The following is a 23,777-nucleotide window of genomic DNA, read 5'->3' on the forward strand; positions in this document are numbered from 1 at the left end:
TACTGGTCTATTATGATCCATGAATTGCTTTTCCCTTGTTGCTTCTTCCCATATCTAGTGTTGCATAATTATAATTAATTTTATGTAGAGCTAAATAAGTGATCAGTTGCCTCAGGACATTTAGCCATCATTAATTTTGTTGAAGGTCTGGTTACACAATGAGTAATGCAAGAGACAACAATCTAATAAAATAGACAATATATAAGTAATATAGCTAGTAACACATTAATAAGATCGTAGTACAGCAGAGTGAGACACAAAGCACAAACAGTTTAAAAACAACAAGGAGTGAACAAGTTAAAACAATGATTAGTATAACTAGTTGCAGTCTGGATCACAGTAAGCCATCAGGTCCTGAGGGGAGCCAGCTGGAGAAGCCAAATTCTGGAGGGCTCACATAGAAAAAGATAAATGTTTCATCTTCATTTATAAAGGTATACTTTATTAACTTGCTGTAGGTCATAGCATAAAAAGAAGGGTTTTCTGGAAAACAAAGATTAAAAGCCTGTAATATTTCAGACAAAAAGTCATAAAATTATAAATCATATTTATCAGTTCATGCAGTCCAATTTAATTAATTTTTGTTTCACTGGATGAAGCCATAAGGTTTTCCATTAGAGTTTTGTAATTTCTTACCTAGTTCAGCAGTATGATCTAAAAATCACCAGAAATCTGTATTTGTCAAAAATCCTTTTTATGAATTTTCTTGAAAATCTTCATTTTTATACAAGCATCTGAGTAAAATAATAACTGTCTATAAATGATGAAAGACTTAAAATGGCATGGTTAAAGATCTGATTACAGTGCAGTTGGAAAAGAAATTGGGTTAATTCGGTGACATACAGCATTTTAAGATAACTACAATTATGACTGATAACATTATACCAGCACATACCAGATCTTTAGGAATCCCATGTAATTTCTAGAATATCTATATTAATGACATTTACCCATGCAATATAACCTAAGAAGGTTTATTACTACTTATTTGATGTTTCCCAGGTAATTGAACATACTAAGTAGACCTAATTAATTTAATATCTCTCTTTGGAATGTATTAGGGGCCCTCTGAAGCATCCCAAAGTTAGCTAGATGTCAAAAGAACATTTATAATTTGATTTGAGGAAGTTTGTCAAAGATAGCAAAAGGCTTAAAAACACTTGGTCAACTAGGATCATAGGTCATTTGAAACAGTACTTATTCACTCACCCAAAGGGACAATAAAAGATTTGAAAGACAAATACAGAAAGTTACAGTGAATTAAAAGGTACAGAAACTTTACACTTTGTTATCAAAAGCAGATCAGTATTCCAAGAAAACTTTGTTCTCTTAACACAGAGAGGGAAACAAATTCTAGTTTTGTACCAGCTTGTTTTTACTATTAAAACTTATTTATTCAAATTCTTTTCTAATCTTAGCCAATCAAGACCATGCACAAAACTTTTTTCAGGGTTCCTTTCCCACAAACCATCTATAACTTTCTTATTTACATTCAGATTTTGTCCTACATTTTCCCTTTCTTTTTCTCTCTCCAGGACAAAATCACTTTCTTTTCCCTTAACGACATGCATTTCCATTCCTTATATATTTTTTCCTTTCATACACAGATGTTTTTATTACTACTTTTAGTATTTTAATTACATATATTAGAATTCTTAGTTTTTAAAAACCTTAATTTCTAGTGAAAACTAAGAAGTAAACAATTATGAACTGTTTTTTACAGTAGCATTCTGTAGATTGGCAAACATAAATATTGTTTATGATTTCTAAAATGTACTTTTTTAAGGAAAAATTCTCAGTGTGGCACCAAACATTTTTATCAATAATCCTAAATATCTTTAGTTTTTCTCCAAACAGAAGCCTATGTTCAGTAATTAATGTTTCGGTATATTATTGGGTTGGCCAAAAAGTTTGCTTGGGTTTTCCTGCAAGATGTTATGGAAAAACCTGAAAGAACTTTTTGGCCAACCCAATATTTTAGTTTGGAATGATCTAGATATTTAATAAATTTCCATCATTTAACTTAACTTAGCAAAACTCTATTTACCAAAAATCTGAAGAAACTATTTTTTAGTAGGCATAGCCTAAAACATAATTATTCTTAATAAGTTCACCTAAAAGTTCTTAGCCCATTTATATCTATTTAATTCAGTTGTTCTCAGCAATTATGTTTAGATTAGCCATGAAAATTTCATGAGACAGTAGACCAAGTCAGCCATCATGCCAAGCTATTTTTTTTTGCTGATAAATTTTATAACAGATAATATGACCTTATTTGACTTTTAGTGAACATAGTTACAATAAAAGTAAGACATGTCTGTATTAACTAAACCAACAAACTTAAACTTTAATACCACGTATTAATTTAATATTGAATATTTCTCAGATCACATGAATTTCAAATTCATTTGGGTTAGTTTCTATTACATTTAGAAGTATTTAGTTTATAAGCACTTACTCTTAAGTCTGTTAAATAGAGCTGTTTATAAATTAATTTTGATTCTGATAATGTTATCCAGAGGTAGAGAAATATCAAATTTATAACATACACACAGACATATAAACAGACATAACCAGTGATCTCATAGCTTCATTTCAAAACTTAAACATGAATCAGGGATTACAATATAAACTTACTAGTTTATAAGTAACAGTTGGAATAAGTTAAATTTATTTGCTCAGATGACTGAGGCTTTTTACTATTTGTGGAAAAGACTTTTTAAGATTTTTATTTGTCCTTGATAAATCCTTAAGTAAGCTGTGAATTAGATTTTGAGCAAGGAAGCCTTTCCAGTAGTTTGTACTTTTAAAAAGGCCTCTTTTCCTCTTTTTTTTTTTTTTTCCTTTGGTTTACCTGATTGAGTTAACTAGGCTCAGTCTCAGGTCATTGTGGGCTGTATTTACATTTCTGATTTGTAGATTTGCAAGACAAACACAGTTGCTTTTAATTCCCCAAAGAACTGGTCTGCCGCCTAAATGATAGCAAAAAATTGATTTGCCCAGCTACATTTTCTTTAATTTGCTTTTTTATATCAGTGAGAATATTTCCAGCTAAACTGGAAATCAAGAGTTCTATGTTCTAGAACTTTAGGGTTCATTTTATCAAGCCTTCAGAAGTTTGCACAAGACATTCAACAAAGGCCCTCTTTCTGAGTGCACAAATTAAACCCAGAGCAATTCACCTCAGAGGCAAAAAACATCAACAACAAAAACCCCTCTATTATTGCCTTTATTAGCCCCGAATATTAGTCCCCAGTTTTTACTTCGTATTGTATGGGTTCAGGTAACCCTATTGGTTTCTTTTAGTATATTTAATTAATACTGCCAGAGGGGCAGGTTTATATGCCCTGTCTTATAATACCAGGCAGGGGAGCATTCCCCAGTGAGACTTAATAGTCTGTCCCACAATATTATAATTAGGTAATAGAGATTTAACCATCTTATATAAAGCCCGTTCAAATGCATTGAGTTTTATAAAATTTCATCTAATTCTTTCAACTCTTATACCTTAATTTTAACCTCCATTAGGACCCCACCAACAAGTATTATTCCTATAAGGAGTCCCAGAAACTTTCCCTTTTATCCCCTGGCCATTTAACCTAATTTTGTATAAAAGGCATTGGGGTCCTCAGTGAGGGGTCGAGCCAAGGGACCCAGACCCTTTTGTCAATCTTTTTTTTTTGCGGTACGCGGGCCTCTCACTGCTGTGGCCTCTCCCGTTGCGGAGCACAGGCTCCGGACTGAGCTCAGGCTCCGGACACTCAGGGCTCCGGATGCTCAGGCTCAGAGGCCATGGCTGACGGGCCCAGCCGCTCCGTGGCATGTGGGATCTTCCCGGACTGGGGCACGAACCCATGTCCCCTGCATCGGCAGGCGGACTCTCAACCACTGCGCCACCAGGGAAGCCCTACAGTCTCTGTTTTTATCCCATCAATGTCCATTTTATTTATCTCATTTAAAATAATCATCTAAAGATTTCCATCCTGTTGGGATGAGTCCCTTTAAGAGTTCCGCCTTGTTGGGAAGAAATTGCTTGACTTTCCCCTTAGCTTCTTCCTGTTGCCTTGTTAATCATCTTAATTAACATTAATTAACCTAATATTTTTATTAACATCTGTAAGACTTATTAAAAGGAAGCTGAGACCACAAAAAAGGCTCCCAAACCTTTTTTTTTTTTTTTTTTTGGTTAGTTTGTTTTAAAATAAGGGAGTTTTTAAGGTTAGCCAATTATATTTTTTTGTACCCACCTTTTAATTTACTTTTTTCATAGGTACCAATAAAATAGCTATTTATAATGAGAACTCTCTAGAAATTTACCAATTTAGAAGTATTTTTCAATTTAAAGGATCCATCCTCTGGCCATTTGCAAGTAGTATTAATAGTGACTCAAACCAATAAGGCACAAGAGGCATCCCACAAGAGAGTGCAAAAGATGCAGCCTCCACAAGGTCCAGAAAGATTACTGCCCCGAATAGTCTAAGTAAAGGCCTTTGTTGCACAGGTGGATACAACAAAGGTTGAGATGAGGCCTTTGTTGAGATGAGACCCCTTTTGACAAATTTCCCTGAGAGCTGGCACAAAGAGACTGCTCAAAATCCCAGTCTATTCAACTGGCTACCAAATGTTCACCTTAGGTATACCTTCCAAATAGCAGAAACCAAGCTCTCAAAACACAGAACAGAACACCTAAGAAGATCAGGTAGAACATTTACATCTCAAAGGCATAGGGAGAGAAATGCAAGTTCCTCCTAGAAAGGTTTTTCTTCCTTTAAGATGAATTCTAGAAAAATGTTTTATCAAGCTAGCTTTCTTTAATTGTGTACACAAAAACCAGTTTAGGAATGTCAAAAAGAGTCCCATCTTGGCCATTTTTAAGGTGAGATTTTCTTAGTTCCCAATTAAGTAAGTACTTGCAAATACGTTTTGTATGTATTGTACATGAATCTGGCTAGGGTGTTAGGTCGGAGGCTGCCTTTCTGATGCCCCTCATTTAGGAAAGATGTTAGGCCAGCTTCCTACCTAATAACCCAGTCCAGATGGCTTAGTGTTTTTTAACTGAGCAAATCCCAGTATCTTTCAGCTGGGGGGCACCTCCCCCCCGCCCCAGTATCTTTCAATTGGATAAATCTTCCTCAGTGTCTCTCAACTGAGGAGTCAGGTATCTTTTTATTCATCACCAAAAAAAAACTTGGGATCATCAGCCCATAGCAGGAGATCTAAGACCTAGGAGATATTTGCCCAGTCATCTAGGCTCACTGAGGAGGTGGACTGGCACAGGTGACCTTTGCTGGTACCAAGGCTCTAGATCCTGGTGGAGTTCAGGCAAAGGAGAGAATTCTGTTCTGGGTCCCTTCACAGTCACCAAAACTGTTGACTGAAAAACATACAACATAAAAGTTGTGAATTAAGTTTTATTCAGGGACCTTACTGAAGACTGTAGCCCAGAAGACAGCTTCATAGATAGCTCTGAGGAGCTGCCCCCAGGAGGTAAGGGAGGAGCCAGGATCCACATGAACTTTTTTGCTGGGAAAATCATGTAGTCAAGCATAAAAAGATTACTGCTAATCATCTCAAGTTAAGGATTTTAGTGCTTTTATATATATGGGAAGTTGCAAGAATATGGGGTCATTGAAATTTTTCCTTAGATATGCATCTCGAGTATCTAGGGGCCAACATATCCAAAGCACGGGATGCTGCCTGCTTTTCTCCATCCTGAATTTCCCTCAGGGTGTACTGTCGGTGAGCACCTGGGGTGGCTAATGGCTTGATCTTCGTAGAACTGGAACGGCAGGCAACATTTTTTTCTTTACGAAACAGATCTGTGAAGAATTGGCAAGGTGAAGAAGTCTGAGCTTAGGGTAGTAAACTAGTGAGGAAGAAACAAGTTTTGTTTATGTGGCCTTCTTGGCTCTGAATTCCCTATCTCTAGTGATAAGAATGTCTGTCTCCTGGTTCAGGGAGGATACCTTTCTTATGGAAAATTTATTTCCTGCTTTTCGGGGGACAGGGTCAGAGTGTCCTTGAACCAGCTATTTTTTAAGTAACTTTAATTCAAAATAATCAGTATGCCAAAGGGGCATATTTTGGGGTGGCCTGACCTGCACCATCACTTGAGAGTGGATGGTAATGGGCTGGTTCCTAGTGTCTTCTAGTACTACTGGGGGTAAATACTTTATTTCTTAACAAAAGTCCAAGTGATATTTCTCTGCCTTAGCATTTTCCTGTTATAGAGAGAAAGAATCCCAACTGAGCTGATGTTGAATTGTTAGCTTTTTTACATGGATAAAAATGAGAAGAAATATGAAGATATATCACCTCCTCTTCTGTTTAAAGACCCAAAACAAGAGTTGTGGTAGGGGAAGGCAGGGGACAAAGGAGTTGGAAACTTAATTTTTACAAAAAAGCTAGCAGTTCATGACAGAGCCCACAGCTTGAGTGGCCTGTATTTCCAGACAGTTGCCCCTGTCTTGACCCTGTTTGTTTCTGGTTTTGTTATCTGTGTCCCTGGGGTGAGGCCAAGGACAAAGGACAATTGGGAAGCCAGCCATGGCCCACAAAATAAACCTTCAATTGTCATTTTAATATGTCTACCATTTCACCTTAATTTAATTTCCCTACCTCCAAGAATATATCTTGTTTTGTAAGTTCACAGGCTGACACATCATCCAGAGAGACTATTTATTTTTCCTATCTTCTTCGCACAAATGCTGAGATTATTCTTGCAACAGTAATCAAGATCTTCTGTCTTTGGGTTGCAAAGAAAATGCATTCAACTGTACTTGAAGGAGAAAATTGAAATTCGGCAACAGATGATAAAGCACATTCTCCTTCTCTTTCAGTTGTCTGCTCATATCAGCTGAACTGCATTAATAAAAGCAAAAGGGGACTGTTGCTTGCTATTGGCAAAATATACAGTATTCAGTTGCCCAAAACTCTGTATTAGGTGTGTTGCGGTTTACTCCTATTATGGAACCTTGTGCTTTTAGTCCTTTTTTTTTTTTGTCAGTGCTAGCATGGTGCAAAATGAACTGCGAAAGTACTCCCTAGAGGAAGGTGTCTCCCACTAGCTTTAAGAGCAGAGCTACTGTGAATTTTCTAGAAATATGATCAAATCTCAAGTATTTGAGATTGCCTTGCCTATCTGCTTGCTGTAACCTTTTGACATTACTGGTGTAATTATTTTAGGAAACAGCTCTGTAGATTTATTAGCATGCTTAATGCTAGCTTTAATTAGTGATTGCATTTATTGGGTATGCAAGTCATGAGGTTGCCACTGGGTACGTTTACGAATAACACAACCACTATAATAATAATAGGCATCCACAAATAAAAGTAGGTTGGTACCTCTGAGAGAAAGATTTCCATAAATAAAGGGCATACTGCAGATTTTTCTTTTTCCGCCATCAGACAATCTCATGGGCATGCCAATTGTGAAACCATAGTCAAATTTATAGAAATGCATGGGTAAGGACAAAATAAAAGTTCATACTCATATACACCCAAAATAATTCTTTTTAGCCAGCCCTGTAACAGGAGGCCAGTGGCTCAAGTATAGGCAAAATTTTGAAGTAGGAATAGTTTAACTTTAGGTGCCTTTAGACTCGTCTTTGTGTGCCTAGCAATATCACCTTCTCCAGAAGACTCATTAATTTTCTCTCCCCTCCTCTTATGCTCAAGAGGAGATGAAATGCATTAACACTGAGGTTTAAATGATGATAGGGGCTCTTTGAGACCAAACAGCCCTAGCTTCAAGTCCACTTTTTATCATTTTCCAGCTATGTGATTTTAATGAATACTTTTTACCTCAAGGAGATGAGGTTTTAGTGCAATTTGAGCTTATACAATTTGGGGGGCTCTTTTTTGAAAAATTCAAAACTATGTCTATACATTTAGGTAAGAAAGTGAATATTTATAATTACACATTGAAAATGACAAATAAAACAAAATTCAGAAGAATAAATTTAACTTGGTATTCACCAACCATATTTGTCCATAAAAATTTTTCCACAACAATAAGAATACCTTACCAAAATAACTAGTGGTCTTGGGATACAGTGACCTTTTCTGATTCTTATTTTCTGAAGATGTAGGGGCCACTTTGATTTTTCTGTCCTTCTAATGAGTCATTTTTCTTTCTGATCATGGAAATTGATGTGGGTAAGAAGGGCAAAGTTTGGGATGAGTCAGGCACCATTGAACAAATCATCTCTTCAAGTGCACTAAGCTCTACCTTTCATATAAAGTGGTGGCAAGTCCCCAAAGTAACTCCTATGCAAGGAATGCATGTCTTTGTGTGCTTCAGTTCCTGAACCATGGCCAAGCCAGTAAACACCTCTTGTAAGATGTATCATAAAGTCCATAAAGGATTATAGAAATAAAGGTACATGATAGTGACTTAAAAGATGCCCACCTATGCTGTTTGCCTATATTAACTCATGTGACATTTCTGATAAACTTGTCCTACTAACATTATGAAAAGTATCAGTGAAGTCTGATACCATGTGTGATACTGCTTTTCTTTTCCTTTTAGGCTATATTATAATCTCAATACCAGTAGTCCTTGCAGTTAGTATCAAAGTCAGGAAGACTCACAGGCTACTGGAGTTAGCAAGAAGGAGTACTTGACCCTCTTGGGAGGAAAGGAGTTCTTCCCTTTCCATTGATGCATTAAGTAGGCTGTTCTTTGGAACCTTTGAGTTGTACTCGATAATAGTCCTTAATATTTGCCTCTCCTAAAGGATGCCCAACAATAGCTAAAAATAAATTTAACTGAATAGGGTGAAAGAGTAAGGAAATAAATGAATACATAAGAGGTCCGTTGCACAGAGCTGGAACAAAAGAAACCTACTTACATCTGAGATTCATTTTCTCTTCACTGCATCAGAATAACATGCCTAAAATTTAATTTGGTTTTACAGTGCTCACAATCAAGCTTGGCTTTCAGGATGTTGTATTCTGAAAAATCTATGGTGTCTTCAGCTTGTGCTGAATCCAGTGTCATTCACTAGTGACACAGGCAGGAGAACAAGGGGAAGAAGCAAGAGTAGGCTCAGGGTAAACAAACTAATCCATGATGGGGTAGCCCTGTATTCACTAGTCTACTACATAGATTTCAGAGGGGTGGGGAAACAAATTTGATGTAAGTTCATGTCTTTCCTCCAAGTCCTCTGAGATCGGAGACAAGACAAGGAAGGTTTACATAGTTGTCTTATTCAAAGTGCATTCTCTTAGACACTTAGTTCAGCTGGCTCTGGGGGCGTCTCTCTTTCTTCTGATCTCCTTTTCTCACTGCTTCTCCCTTTCAGTCCTCTCTGTTGGATCCTCTTCCTCATCCTGGCCTTAAATGTTGAAGTATCCCGGGACTCTGTCCCTGGACCTCTTCTATTCTTTAGACACTTTCACTCCCTAGGTAATCTTTTAATTACCGTCCTGACACTGAAGGCTCCCCAGGTTCCATCTCTGACCTGAATCTTTCAGACCCATATCCAACTGTCTACTTAAATCTAACATATCTGAACTTGAATTCTTGATTTTTCTCCACTAAGTCTGTTTCTCTCAGCGTGTTCCCCTTCAAGTAAATGATAACATTTGGTTGCTCAGGTCAAAAAATTCGGCATCACCCTTGACATCACTCTTCATTTCATATCCCACCTCAGCAAAACTGTTGGTTTTACACTTTTGAAATTTATTCTGAGTCTGACCGCCTCTCTCCATTTCTGTTGTCACCACTTTTCATTCAAGCCACCGTCATCTGGAACCTGGACGTTTACTTTATCCTTCTACCCCTTGTGTCTACTCTTGCCTCCATTTAGCTATACTTCATACATAGCCAGAAAGATCCATTTAAAATGTAAATATGCTATTACCTTCTGAGTAAAACCCTCAAATGCATTCCTGTCACACTCAGTGAAATAAAAAATCCTTATTCTGACCCAAAGGACTTACATTAATTGCCTCCAGACCCACTAGTTTCTATCTGTACTCGCTCTTCTCCAGCTGCTCTGCTACTCCTCCATGCTGGAAGGACTTTACCTCAGAGTCTTTGCACTTGCTGTTCCCCCTGTCCAGAATGATCTTCATCCAAATGTCCACGTGGTTTGCTCTTTTATTTCTTTTAGTCTTTGTCAGCTTGTCAGAGAAAACTTCACTGCCTGTCCTGCTCAAAGTAGCACCTTTACCCTGCTTTATTTTTCTTTACATCTTTATTTATTGTCTATGTCTCCCAGTAGAATGTAAGATCTATGTGGAAAGAAATGTGGCCTGATTTGTCTTTTATAGGCCCAGAGTCTCAAATGTCCTGGCATATTGAGTAAATATTTAGGGAATGAATGAATAAGGTGCCATTAATGTTCTAGGGGCTCCATTTGCTTTAGAGCAGTATCATTTCTGTTCCATAGTCAAATCCATTATATTGATAGTTCCCAGCCAGTTGCCACACCTGGCTTTTAGCAGCTAATCTGTACTAGAACAGAAGCCAAATCCTGTGATTATGAAAACATGACATGTACTGAGGAAGGCATAGACTTAGGCTGCATTTCTACTCAGACACACCAGAGTAACATAAAGCTTCAGGACTCATTACAGATTCTACTTAATTGGGGCTTAAGTCTGCTATCTTACAACCTTCAGCTAGAGCCATTGTTTCTGGAGTTTGGCTCAGTTAGCTGTGCTGGTTAGAGGTTTCAAGGCTTAGGTGAATTTCTTTAAAAAATGCTGCTGGTATTTATTCCTTTGTGTAAATCATTTTTTTCCCTTGTAGTAAAAGTAACACAGACTAGATTAATGAGGAAACATTGGAAAAACAACAATTGTAGAAAGAATTCCGCTCCTCAGAAACAACCATTCTTAATTTTTTAAAATAGATCTTTATTGGAGTATAATTGCTTCACAATACTGTGTTAGTTTCTGTTGTACAACAAAGTGAATCAGCCATATGCATACATATATCCCCGTATCCCCTCCCTCTTGAGCCTCCCTCCCACACTCCCTATCCCACCCCTCTAGGTGGTCACAAAGCACCGAGCTGATCTCCCCGTGCTATGCGGCTGTTTCCCACTAGCTAACTATTCTACATTCAGTAGTGTATATATGTCAATGCTATTCTCACTTCGCCCCAGCTTCCCCTTCCCCAGCTGTGTCCTCAAGTCCATTCTCTATGTCTACATGTGTATTCCTGCCCTGCCACTAGGTTCATCAGTACCATTTTTTTTTTTTTTTAGATTCCACATATATGTGTTAGCATACGGTATTTGTTTTTCTTTTTCTGACTTCACTGTGTATGACAAACTCTAGGTCCATCTACCTCAATGCAAATAACTCAATTTCGTTTCTTTCTATGGCTGAGTAATAGGCCATTGTATATATGTGCCACATCTTCTTTATCCATTCATCTGTTGATGGACATTTAGGTTGCTTCCATGTCCTGGCTATTGTAAATAGTGCTGCAATGAACATTGTGGTACATGTTTGTTTCTGAATTATGGTTTTCTCAGGATATATGCCCAATAGTGGGATTGCTGGGTCGTATGGTAGTTCTATTTTTAGTTTTTTAAGGACCTTCCATACTGTTCTCCATAGTGGTTGCACCAATTTACATTCCCACCAACAGTGCAGGAGGGTTCCTTTTTCACCACACCCTTTCCAGCATTTATTGTTTCTAGATTTTTTTTTTTTTTGCGATACGCGGGCCTCTCACTGCTGTGGCCCCTCCTGTTGCAGAGCACAGGTTCTGGATGCGCAGGCTCAGCGGCCACGGCCCACAGGCCCAGCTGCTCCACGGCACGCGGGACCCTCCCAGACAGGGGCATAGATCTGTGTCCCCTGTATCGGCAGGCGGACTTCCAACCACTACGCCACCAGGAAAGCCCTAGAGTTTTTGATAATGGACATTCTGAGCGGTGTGAGGTGAAACCTCATTGTGGTTTTGATTTGCATTTATCTAATGATTACTTATGCTGAGCATCTTTTCATGTGCCTCTTGGCCATCTGTATGTTTTCTTTGGTGAAATATCTATTTAGGTCTTCCACCCATTTTTTAATTGAATTATTTGTTTTTTTGATATTGAGCTTCATGAGCTGTTTGTATATTTTGGAGATTAATCCTTTGTCCGTTGTTTCATTTGCAAATATTTTCTCCCATTCTGAGGGTTGTCTTTTCGTCTTGTTTATGGTTTCCTTTGCTGTGCAAAAGCTTTGAAGTTTCATTAGGTCTCATTTGTTTATTTTTGTTTTTATTTCCATTACTCTAGGAGGTGAATCAAAAAAGATCTTGCTGTGGTTTATGTCAGAGTGTTTTTCCTATGTTTTCCTCTAAGAGTTTTATAGTATCTGGTCTTACATTTAATCCATTTAGAGTTTATTTCTGTGTATGGTGTTAGGTAGTGTTCTAATTTCATTCTCTTACATGTAGCTGTCCAGTTTTACCAGCACCACTTGTTGAAGAGGACTTCTTTTCTCCATTGTATGTTCTTTCCTCCTTTGTCGTAAATTAGGTGACCATATGTGTGTGGGTTTATCTCTGGGCTTTCTATCCTGTTCCATTGATCTATCTTTCTGTTTTTGTGCCAGTACCATACTGTCTTGGTGACTGTAGCTGTGTAGTGTAGTCTGAAGTCGGGGAGCCTGATTCCTCCTGCTCCGTTTTTCTTTCTCAAGATTGCTTTGGCTATTCGGGGTCTTTTGTGTTTCCATACGAATTGTAAAATTTTTTGTTCTAAGTCTTTGAAAAATGCCATTGGTAGTTTGATACGGATTGCATTGAATCTGTGAATTGTTTTGTGTAGTATAGTCATTTTCACAATATTGATTCTTCCAATCCAAACACAAGGTATGTCATCTTTGATTTCTTTCATCAGTGTGTTATAGTTTTCTGAGTAGAAGTCTTTCGCCTCCTTAGGTAGGTTTATTCCTAGGTATTTTATTCTTTTTGATGGTAAATGGGATTGTTTCCTTAATTTCTCTTTCTGATTTTTCTTTGTTAGTGTGTAGGAATGCCAGAAATTTCTGTGCATTAATTTTATATCCTGCAACCTTACCAAATTCATTGATTAGTTCTAGTAGTTTTCTGGTGGCATCTTTAGTTTTTCTAGGGATAGTATCATGTCATCTGTAAACAGTGACAGTTTTACTTCTTCTTTTCCAGTTTTTATTCCTTTTATTTCTTTTTTTTCTCTGATTGCCATGGCTAGAACTTTGAAAACTAGGTCGAATAATAGTGGCCAGAGTGGACATCCTTGTCCTATTCCTGATCTTAGTGGAAATGCTTTCATTTTTTCACCATTGAGTATGATGTTTTCTGTGGGTTTGTCATATATGGCCTTTATTATGTTGAGGTAGCTTCCCTCTATGCACATTTTCTGGAGAGTTTTATCATAAATGGATGTTGAATTTTGTCAAAAGCTTTTTCTGCATCTATTGAGATGATCATACAGTTTTTATTCCTTAATTTGTTAATATGGTGTAACACATTGATTGATTTGCATATATTGAAGAATCCTTGCATCCCTGGGATAAATCCCACTTGATCGTGATGTATGATCCTTTTAATATGTGGTTGGATTCTGTTTGCTAGTATTTTGTTCAGAATTTTTGCATCTGTGTTCATCTGTGATATTTGACTATAATTTTCTTTTTGTTATATCTTTTTCTGGTTTTGGTATCAGGGTGATGGTGGTTTCATAGAATGAATTTGGGAGTGTTCCTCCCTCTGCAATTTTTTGGAAGAGTTTGAGAAGGATCAGTGTTAGCTCTTCTCTAAATGTTTGATAGAATTTGCTTGTGAAGCCATCTGGTCCTGGACTTTGGTTTGTTGGAAGATTTTAAATTACAGTTTCAATTTCATTACTTGTGATAGGTCTGTTTATATTTTCTAATTCTTCCTGGTTCAGTCTTGGAAAATCATAACTTTTCAAGAATTTGTCCATTTCTTCATGGTTGTCCATTTTATTGGCATATAGTTGTTTGTAGTGTTCTCTTATAATCCTTTCTATATCTGTGATGTCAGTTGTGATTTCTCCTTTATAGTTTATAATTTTATTGATTTGCATCCTCTCCCTTTTTTTCTTGATTAGTCTGGCTAAGGGTTTATCAATTTTGTTTATCTTCTCAAAGAACCAGGTTTTAGTTTTATTGATGTTTGCTATTGTTTTCTTCATTTCTATTTCATTTATTTCTGCTCTGACCTTTATGATTTCTTTCCTTCTACTGACTTTGGTTTTCTTTGCTCTTCTTTCTCTAGTTGATTTATGTGTAGGGTTAGATTGTTTGAGATTTTTCTTGTTTCTTGAGGTGAGATTGAATTGCTATAAACTTCCCGCTTAAAACTTCTTTTGCTGTGTCCCATAGGTTTTGGGTCATTGTGTTTTCATTGTCATTTCTTTCTATATATTTTTTTAATTTCTTCTTTGATTTCTTCAGTGATCTCTTGGTTATTTAGTAGTGCACCATTTAGCCTCCATGTATTTGTGGTTTTTACAGTTTTTTTTTCTTGTAATTGGTTTCCAGTCTCATAGCGTTGGGGTCAGAAAAGATGCTTGATATGATTTCATTTTTCTTAAATTTTCTGAGGCTTGATTTGTGACCCAAGATGTGATCTATCCTGGAGAATGTTGCATGTGCACTTGAGAAGAAAGTGTATTCTGCCAGTTTCGGGTGCAATGTTCTATAAATGTCAATTAAATCTACCTGCTATCTTGTGTCATTTAAAGCTTGTGGTTCCTTATTTATTTTCTGTTTAGATGATCTGTCAGCTGGTGTAAGTGGGGTGTTAAAGTCTCCTAGTATTATTTTTATTTATTTATTTAAAAAAATTTCCCTAGTATTACTGTGTTACTGTCGATTTCCCCTTTTATGGCTGTTAGCATGTGCCTTATACATTGAGGTGCTCCTGTGTTGGGTACATAAACATTTAAAATTGTTATATCTTCTTCTTGGATTGATTCCTTGATCATTATGTAGTGTCCTTCCTTACCTCTTGTAACAGTCTTTATTTTCAAGTCTATTTTGTCTGGTATGAGTATTGCTACTCCAGATTTCTTTTGATTTCCATTTGAATGGAATATCTTTTTCCATCCGTTCACTTTCAGTTTGTATGTGTCCTTAGGTCTGATGTGGGTCTCTTGTAGACAGCATATATATGGGTCTTGTTTTTGTATCCATTCAGCCAGTCTGTGTCTTTTAGTTGGGGCATTTAATCCATTTACATTCAAGGTTATTATTGATATGTATATTCCTATTACCATTTTCTTAATTGTTTTGAGTTTGTTCTTGTGGGTCTTTTTCTTCTCTTCTGTTTCCCACCTAGAGAAGTTCCTTTAGCATTTGTTGTGAAGCTGGTTTGGTGGTGCTGAGTTCTCTTAGCTTTTGCTTGTCTGTAAGGGTTTTAATTTCTCTCGAATCTGAACTAGATCCTTGCTGGGTAGAGTAATCTCTGTTGTAGGTTTTTCTCTTTTATCAGTTTAAGTATATCCTGCCACTCCCTTCTGGCCTGCAGAGTTTCTGCTGAGAAATCAGCAGATAACCTTATGGGGTTTCCTTTGTATGCTATTTCTTGTTTTTCTCTTGCTGCTTTTAATATTTTTTCTTTGAATTTAATTTTTGTTAGTTTGATTAATATGTGTCTTGGTGTGTTTCTCCTAGGGTTTATCCTGTATGGGACTCTCTATGCTTCCTGGATTTGGGTGACTATTTCCTTTCCCATGTTAGGGAAGTTTTCCACTATAATCTTTTAAAATATTTTCTGAGACCCTTTCTTTTTCTCTTCTTCTTCTGGGATCCCTATAATTCGGATGTTGGTGCATTTAGTGTTGTCCCAGGTCTCTGAGATTGTCTTCAATTCTTTTCATTTTTTCTTTAATCTTCTCCTTGGCACTTATTTCCACTATTTTGTCTTCCAGCTCACTTATTCATTCTTCTGCCTCAGTTATTCTGTTATTGATTCCTTCTATTTTATTTTTCGTTTCAGTTATTGTGTTGTTCATCTCTGGTTGTTCTTTAGTTCTTCTAGTATTTTGTTAAACATTTCTTCTATTTTCTTTATCCATGCCTCCATTCTATTTCTGAGATTCTGGATCCTCTTTCTTATCATTACTCTGAATTCTTTTTCAGGTAGATTGCCTATTTCCTATTCGTTTATTTGATCTTGTAGGTTTTTACCTTGCTCCTTCATCTGTGACATATTTTTTTGCCATCTCATTATTTTTTCCTTTTTTTTATGAGTGGGATTGTGTTCCTGTCTTACTGGTTGTTTGACCTGAGGCTTCCAACACTGCAATTTGTAGGCTGTTGGGTAGAGCTGGGTCATGGTGCCTAGATGAGGACCTCTGGGAGACCTCACTCTGATGATTATTCCCGGGGGTCTGAGGTTCTCTGTTAGTCCAGTGGTTTGGACTTGGAGCTCCCACCAAAGGAGCTTCGGCCCAACCCCTGCCTTGTGAACCAAGATTCCACAAGCTGAGCGGGGTGGGGAAAAAAAAAAAAGAGAGAGAGAACAATAATGAAGTAAATAAAATTAGACTAGTTAACTAACAGCTATGTTAGAAAAAATAAAAATAAAAATATAGATGAAACAACAACTGGAAGATAAAACAGAACCACAATAGTAAAAAGGAGGAAGAGAAAAAAAAAAGTGAAAGAGGCATTGGCTGTGGAGGGCGGAGCCTAAGCAGGGTTGAGGTTTGGACAGTGGGTGGGGCCTATGCTTAGGAAAAGGGCTGGAAAAGGTGGAGGGGTGAGGGGTTGGGGCTTAGGCTCAACAGAACAGAAGGGGCCCAGGCTTGCCCCTGCCTCTGGTCTCAGTCGGCAGGAGACCACACCTGGCAGACCAGCAGGCTTCCTGGGCTTGAGTGGGTGGGGCAAACGCCCTCCACTTCTCTCCTGCTCCTCCAGTCCTGGAGGACTCCTCCCACTTGCCTCTCCTGATCTCGCGGGCTTTCCCCCTATGCCCCCAGGACCCACATGGCCTGGAGGGGGGCTTTGGAGGGCAGGGGACCAGCCTGGGAGCTCAGCAGGCTCCCCATGCCTGAGTGGGTGGGGCAAATGCCCTCTGCTCCTTTCCCACTCCCCCTGCCTGCCTCTCCTATTCTATTTTGGCCTCCCTTCTGCACCCTCAGGATCAACCCAGCCTGGAGGGGAACCATGAGGGCATAGGACCCAGCCCGAGAGCGGGGCAGACTTCCCTGGCCGATTGGACAGGGGAAACACTGGGCCCGCTTCCTCCCTGATCTGAGCCCCCGAGGGCCCCTCCAGGTGTGGGAACCCCTCTCCCCTCTCAGCCACTGCTCAGGGGCACTGGTCCTGTCCGGCCTCCACTTCTTCTCCCCCCTCAGTTCCCCCACATCCTACTGGTTCGCTTGGGGGTTCTTCCCATTTCCTTGGGTGTCAGGGTCCCCCACAAGCGTCTGCCAGGCACCCTAGTTGCGGCAACCATGGTTAATTTTGATGCATTTCTTATTAGTTTCACTTTAGTGTGTGTGTGTGTGTGTGTGTGTGTGTATGTGTGTGCGCACGCATGCATGTTTACACAGTTGGAGTAAGCCAATAATATTTACTGAGCACTATTTTTATTCAGAGCCCTTTGTTCCTGTCCTAATAATCTTATTAAAGAAATGAGGGGCTTTGACTTTCTGTCCTCATTGTGAACTGCTCCTCAGGAGGCATTCCTTTCACGTGAAATTAGACTTCCCTCTTTCCATGTTACCATTACCCTGTGCTGAATGTATGTTTGTCCTTTTTGTTATATCTATCTAGGCTCTCTCCCTCTCTGAGAGATAATACAGTGGAAGCCTGCTCAGACATGTTGGAACAATATTGGAAAACAGAATTCAGTCAGTGAAAACAAGAGAGTAAAGTATGTGAGAGTGTCCCTGACTTGAAGAAGAGTCAAGTAGTGTTGTGATGTCAGGCTTGGTGGATATGGGGAAGAGTTGCATGCTAAGACTGTTTTGTGACGCAAGCTAAATCCAGGGAGCAAATGGCAGGTCTAAGGCCAGACCTAAGAAAGAAGATGTTAAGTCCTAGCCAGAGGGAATGTAGGTAATAGACATAGTGGATGATGGAAACTTGGGGACTTATTATAAGGGTGGCTGAACTAGTTCTACCAAATGGAACTAGTTCTACCATATATTAATTAATTAATATATGATCATTATAGGAACACTAGAAAGTGCAGATAAGTGGCTGTCCACTTACTTTAAAATATCTTTTGGTGCTTGCTTTGTGGTATTAGTTGTATCTAGGGTGGAGATTAGGGGAAGAGAGAGAATTGGGAATTGGAGAAAGTATATACAAGAGATGAATAGGGAAGTACATCACTGCAATATAATCATTCAAGGAGAAATATAGTGATCTGTCATCTTTGTAAATATAGTAACCTGTCCATCACTGCTACTTGACTTGTTATGTATTACTTTGGTGATTTGAATTAAATCTATTATTTTTAGAAAACACTTAAATTCATAAATTGGCATTAACAAGCTGGAAATAGACCAGGATTTAAATGTGGCTTATTTCCTGTCATCCTAAAAGAATTCATCGAAGTCTTGGTGGAATGCAGTGTCTAATACCTGAGGGCACCCCTCTGAGATACCGAAGTGTTTGCCTCAAAGGAAAGCGATGAGCTCTTATGGCCCCTTCTAAGGGACACCACTTTGCTACTCCCATTGTGCTCCTAATGCACAGTACCCAGCATGTGAGTTATTGCTTGTCAGGAAAGCTCTGATTGTCACTGTGAAATGTTGTTCTCCAGGTGTTTTTAAGAGTCATTTTAAGAGTCATTAAGAGTGGTGTCAGCACAGCAAGCAGGCCTTCCGTTTTGGAACATCGATGCCTTTCGCAAGGGTTGGCAGACTACTGGTTCTGGCCTGATTTAATAGTTCCAAACAGGAGTGAGGCATGTCCAGGAGGTGGCAAAGAATCCCTGGACCAGGCTAAGTTTTTATTCTTCAATCTGCCTCTAGGGTGCAGAGGCTAACTCTGCTCCTGTGAGGTAATTAGGGAGGAATCAGGAAGTAAGACTGCTTGCCTGCTTGGTATGAATTGTCAAACAAGACTCATTTGTGACTCAGTTGTCTTATATCTTTATGAGATATTTATTTTGTAAAGTAGTTTTACATACATAATTAGATGAAACCTCTGAGTCCTGGGTGGCAGGCAGTGTATAGATAAAGGACATAAGACAATTTTTTCTTTTTTTAGCACCTATTACTTTTTTTTTTTCCCTAATACCCTTGGGCTTGGAGGACATAGTATCTTCCTATGGAAAATGCACATGAAAATCTATGCCCTAAAATGCTTCTCAGCAAAAAATGAACACAATGAAACATGAAGAGTCTAGAAAGAAGAGATGAGATTCACTGCTTCCCTCCCTCCCTTCCTCTCTCCTTTCCTTCCTTCCTTTCGGTTTGGTATATATTAAACCCTCCTAGACTGAGGTACACTTAATGGTTCCTGCCTCTTGCTAGAATTGTAATGCTAATTTTTTTTTTTTTTTTTGGTCACACATCAGTTTATTGAGGAAATTGTGATGTTAGAGGTTAATTCTATTCATTTGATTACTTTTCGTGATGTCAAACAAAACTCCAAAGGCCACAAGCCATGAAGTTACACAATTACTTTCCCATATTTTGTTCAGGAAACACAAACATCAAACACAAAGAAATGTTCAAGTGAATCTGAAAATTGCCCCCTTCCTACTTTTTTTCAAAAGGTGGTAATTAAGGGTTAGGAAGTACAGTGGAATGGAGGAAGGATGAAAATGGGACATGTAGAAGGCAAACATTTTTGCTCGATTTAATTTTCAGTGTTTCAAATCTTTCCAATTTTTTTAAACATGTTTTGCACCAAAAAAGGAATCAATACTTTTCATTCCACTCTTGTCAACTTTAGCCAAAGCCTTCTGAGCTGCAGTCATTTTGCTGTTTTTCTTTACAGTCTTCAAATCTTTAGTGTTAAACTTAGTGTAATCTTCTTTTGCTTCTACGGGCTCATCTGATTACTTTCTTTGATGGAGGGTTTGGCACTGAAGCTGGAGGTTCTGGAAGCTTTAAATATTTAGATAAGTCATCACTTAATTCTTTTAGGGATGTAATCAGATATCAGACCATGGGCATAATGAATATAATCCTTTTCCTTGTCACTGGAAACCGGGTCACCAGAGAAAAATGCAGTAGATTGTACCCGGGCACCGACATTTACACTATTGGTTTTTAATGCTGCCATAGTCTGATTAACCTTTTTTTCCAGCCATTTTAATGTCTTCTCTTTGCTGTACTTGTAATATTTCTTCTTGTCTATTTCTTTCTCCTCTGTCACATGTGGAAGTAACTTCTTAAGTTCAGGAAGTTTCAGCAACAAGATGCAATTCAGAAACGTGTCATCCATCACAACTTGATCCAGGGGCTGAAACTTTCCCTCTCTATCAGCCTTTATAAGGTAGTGGAGAAGCAGAAACAGAGGGTCCATGGGTGTGGCAAAGTGAAGAAGAACTCTTTTTTTTTTTTTTTAAGAAGAACTCTTGATTGAACTGATTCATTTATAAACCAAGAATGTTTTTTTTTCCTTGAAAACTTTTATTTCAAACAGCTGCGGTAGACACATATTGAACAAGTAAATGGCTCCTTCCCCTGAACATGGGTTAACCAGTTTTACAAACATAAGCCCACTTTTCATCTTCTTTGACGCATCTTTTAAATACTCTGGGACTAGGAACACGTGCTGCCGGGAGCGAGCCCCTTCTCCGCAGTCCACGCCTCCCGCCCTGCCGCCTGTTTGGTCTTGGCGGCCGCAGGCCAGGCCTCTGCTAATTGTTTTTTAAAAAGCCAATTATATTTTCATGTTGCCGAGAAATTTTCTGCCTAGAGTATAAAACACCTGCTTGTGATATTGTTTTCCATACCGGTTAACAGTTCTGTCCAGTAGGTGGACTCCTTCATGTACTGATAGGGGTTTTCTTTTTCCTTTAATCAAGTGTTCTTAAATTTGTGAAAAGGCATTTCCTCATATTGAACTTTTGGTTTCACCAATTTATTTTCTGAAAGACTGAAAATAGATTCTGGTATACTGCCTATTCCTGTTTGAGAAATAACTTCATCTTTAGTTACTTTTTCTTTTGTTTTATTTCATTTTTGTTTTAGTTTATATCTTGACTTTTTAAATTTATAAATCAGAGCCCCTTTGCAGTGACTAAATTTACCGTCTGCATTGGATTCTTTTAAAATAAACTACATTTCTGTGGTTATATTCATCACAATATACAAATGTGTGAATAATTATGATTAATATATATTGATACCAAGGACTAATAATTATATTTGTTGTGAGAATAAATCTGTTTATAGTCTCCATAGTTGTTTTCTTCACATTGTTCTGGAGTAAATGTTTTTTTATAATGCTTTTTTCAACAGGGAATCTGGCACATGAGTCATTTTTAAGCCAGTCCCTGAAATTTACACTAGTTACTAACCCTAGGGTCAGATGTCTTTGGCAGTTTCTCTGTGGCCACTGGGACAAGTGCAAATTCTCATTCTGGGTTATGAGTCTGTCTTTGTCCCTAAATCCTTACCTTTCACCCCTGTTCTTTGAAAATCTTATCATACCATGTACTTATAGACACTGAGATTTTGTATGCGTGATGAAAATACCAGTAGTTGATTCAATACTTTTATTCCAACATGAAAAAGAAATCTCTTGACCTGGAAACCCAATTTAGGAAAAGCTTCATTTAGGTAACCTTTGTGTGCTCTTTCTCTGTGACTGAGCCAGTGATGATAGCATGTGACCTGAAACCAAATTTCTCTCACAATTCATTGCGTTTTCATATATTACAGGTTCTACCTCCAGTGAAAGATTAAAATGTCAAAGATAAGTAGAAAAAACAAGGCAACCTCTTCCCTGTATAATCAAGGCCAATTTTGCTGTTTTTATTCTAGATTGTAAATTTGTTGAAAGAAAGAATTGTATCTTATTCATCTTCATATTTATCCTAGTATCTGATATCAAACATGGAAGCATAACTGAACAGAATGTGTTCTATTACTTCAAAAATTGAAATAACTTGGATCAGAACCTTCTATTAAGCAGAATAATTAAGGATGTCATTACAGAACAGAGATTTAAAAAAAAAAAACCACACACAGATATTTAAGATAGGCAGATATATTTTTGAATCATGACTCCTTTTATTAGCTGTCTGACCCTGCTCAAGTTATTGAACCTCTTGGAGCTTCAGGTTTCTCAGTTTCTAAAATGGGAATAACTACTTAGAAATAATCGAGGACAAGATATTATATAATTTATCCAATAATATGTTATGAAAAATGAAGACTCAAACCCAGCTCTTCTGATTTCTTCTGTATAACATTGAAAATGTCTTTCTATACTTTAAGTACTTACAAAGGACAGGGATTAGAAAACTCTCCATACTAGTTACGATAATCCTGTTCTAGGATGATATAGTGAGAAGGAAAAAGATAATACTGGAAACTTCATTCTGAAAGCAAACTTAAATTCTGAGACCTTTCTATGGCCTGAACTTTAGTGTCACCTCCAAATTCGTATATCCTAATGCCCAGTGTGAAGGTATTTGGAGGTGGGGCCCTTGGTGGGTGGGTGGGGAGGTGCTTATGTCATGAGAGTGGAACCTTCATGAATGAGATCAGTGCTTTTATAGAAGTGACCCCACAGAGCTCCCTAGCCCCTTCCACCATGTGACGATATAATAAGAAGTCTGTGACAGGAAGAGAACCCTCACCCAACTATGCTGGCACCCTGATCTTGGACTTCTGGCCTCTAAAACTGTGAAAAGTAAATGTTTATTGTTTATAAACCAGCCAGTTTATGGTGTTCTGTTGTAGCAGCCCAGATGGGCTAAGACAGACCCTGACAAGAACTTTAAACTGATATTCAGGCAATGTAATTAAATGTTTAACATTTTATAAGTTGGTAGATAAGAATTAGTTTGAGAGAAAATTTTAGTGCAAAAAAATGTGGAAAGGTAAGGAATTCTGAAAGGACCAAACCAGAGAGATTATTTTCTAAATTAAGTCAGATAACCAAGATATATGCCAAGATATTAAATCTATGAAGTAATTTCAAGAAAGCATGAAGAAAATGAAGAGTTGGAATTGTCAAAGTAATTGATTATGTCCTTCACATGGTTAAATATTTTCTTCTAGAATTAAAAATTTAATCCAGATATGATATCAATTTAATTATACTCAGGACTGGTACTAGCCTTACCTAGGATAAGGTAAATATACTATAATACACCTTGATTTTTTTTTTACCAAAAATTTAAGGTAGAGATTTTATTTCCCGCTGCCGGTCAAAAATAAGAGGAGGGCTTCCCTGGTGGCGCAGTGGTTGAGAGTCCGCCTGCCGATGCAGGGGACACGGGTTCGTGCCCCGGTCCGGGAAGATCCCACATGCCGCGGAGCGGCTGGGCCCGTGAGCCATGGCCGCTGAGCCTGCGCGTCTGGAGCCTGTGCTCCGCGGCGGGAGAGGCCACATTGGTGAGAGGCCCGCGTACCGCAAAAAAAAAAAAAAAAAAAAAATAAGAGGAAACTGACCTTATTTTTTATAAAATTATAACCTTCAGATTAAGTTGCCCAAGAGACCGAGTGAAGGATATTTATTAAAAGTCCCTTTCCCCGGCTTCCCTGGTGGCGCAGTGGTTGAGAGTCCGCCTGCCGATGCAGGGGACACGGGTTCGTGCCCCGGTCCGGGAAGATCCCACATGCCGCGGAGCGGCTGGGCCGGTAAGCCATGGCTGCTGAGCCTGCGCG

The 23,777-nt window shown here is 38.2% G+C and overlaps 1 pseudogene; it reads right to left on the reverse strand.

Annotated features, from left to right (window-relative positions):
• Nucleotides 1–19,819: 19,819 nt before the first annotated feature.
• On the reverse strand, nucleotides 19,820–20,739 carry LOC136123705 (ribonuclease H2 subunit B pseudogene; annotated as a pseudogene).
• Between the last annotated feature and the right edge of the window lie 3,038 nt (nucleotides 20,740–23,777).

Source organism: Phocoena phocoena, chromosome 5 (assembly GCF_963924675.1).
Source record: "Phocoena phocoena chromosome 5, mPhoPho1.1, whole genome shotgun sequence".
NCBI classification, from domain to species: Eukaryota; Metazoa; Chordata; class Mammalia; order Artiodactyla; family Phocoenidae; genus Phocoena; species Phocoena phocoena.